The following is a 1,804-nucleotide window of genomic DNA, read 5'->3' as shown; positions in this document are numbered from 1 at the left end:
CCCTGCTAGCTCCCTCAGCACCCTGGGGTGGAGAGCATCTGGACCTGCTGACTTGAACACGTCCAGCCCCTCCAGTAGCTCTCTAACCCGGTCCTCCTCAACCTTAGGTCTTGGGGCGTTCCCCTCGAGTCCGTCTCGAATCCCGGTGGGGGAGTCCCGGTCCCTGCACAAGAAAACGGAGGTGAAGAATTTGTGAAAGATGTCTGCCTTCTCTTCTGGCGCAACCACCAGATTGCCCAGCGCCTCTTGCAGGGGCCCCACATTTCCCGGTGCCTTCTTCATCCTCCCTATATATTTGAAAAAGGACTTTTAATTATCTTTGATCTTGGACGCTAGTCCTAGCTCTATATCTGCCTTAGCTTTCCTAACAGCCCCCCTACAGGCCCGAGCCGTGGAGGTAGATCACCTCCCAGCCTTCTCTTGCAGAGGCTGACGAGGTCCAGGTCCCTCAGTCTCTCCTCATAGGGCTTGGCCTGTAAGCCCCTGACATTACGAGCGGCCTCCTCTCAACCCTCTCGAGGCTGTCCACATCCTTCTTGAAGCGCGGTGCCCAGAACTGGAGGCAGTACTCCAGCTGCGGTCTGACCAATGCCACAGAGAGGGGAAGTATCACCTCCTCGGATCTATTTGTCATGCACCTGCTGATGCATGGTAATGTGCGGTTAGCTTTGCTGATGACTTCGTCACTCTGACGACTCACGTTCGTCTTGGATCCACTGCGACTCCGAGATCCCTTCGCACTGCTGTGCTGCAGGGAGGGTCACTGCCCAGCCAGGAGATGCGCTGGATATTTTTGCGCCCTAGGTGCAGCACTCTGCACTTGTCCGTGTTGTGCTGCATCCTATTGTGTCCTGCCCACTTATCCAACCTGTCCAGGTCTGCCTGCAGTCGCTCCCCACCCTCCGGAGCGTGCACTTCACCCCAATTTAGTATCGTCCGCAACCTTGGACAGAGCACACTTCACCCCCACATCCAAGTCACTGATGAAGACATTGAAGAGCACAGATACAAGGACCGAGCCCTGCGGGACCCCACTGCCCACGTCCTTCCAGGTCCATACTGACCCGTCTGCGTGCAACCCCCAAGCCAGTTTGCCACCCACCGGACCGTGTACACATCTAAGTCACAGCCTCTTCATGTATTTAGGAGAATGGGATGAGACACCGTATCGAAGGCCTTGCTGAAATCCAAGAAAACGACATCCCCCTCCACTCCTGCGTCTAAGCGTTTGTGACCCGGTCATGAAACGAAACCAGACTGGTCAGGCAGGATCCACCTGCTGCGAATCCATGCTGGTTGCCCCGCTGCATTATTTTTCCCCCTGGACTCCCACAAATGAGATCCTTAATGATCTTTTCAAAGACCTTTCCAAGGGTGCAGGTGAGACTGACTGGCCTATGATTACTCAGATCTTCTTTCCTACACTTCTTGAAAATAGGGACCGCACTGGCCCTTTTCCAGTCCTCTGGGACCTGACTCATGCACCACGAGCGCTCGAACAGCCGTGCCAGTGGTTCTGCTACGACACCGGCCAACTCCTTCAGTGCTCTTGGATGCAGCTCCCCCGGGCCTGCCGACCCGAACACGTCCAGTCCATCCACGTGACTCTGCACCACGTCAGCATCGACGGTTCTGGGCTGGAGTCCCTCTGATGCCCATCTAAGAGCCCCTTAGGAGACTTGTCATGACCCTTGTTCAGGAACACCGGGGCAAAACTTCATTGAAGAGGTCAGCCTTGTCCCCCCGGCTGTCACTAATTGCTCCCCCTTGTTAAGCAGGGCCCCAGGCTGCACCACGCCTTCCT

Source organism: Alligator sinensis, unplaced genomic scaffold (assembly GCF_000455745.1).
Source record: "Alligator sinensis unplaced genomic scaffold, ASM45574v1 scaffold1409_1, whole genome shotgun sequence".
Lineage (NCBI taxonomy): Eukaryota > Metazoa > Chordata > Crocodylia > Alligatoridae > Alligator > Alligator sinensis.
Note: the sequence above shows the minus strand (reverse complement) of the source record.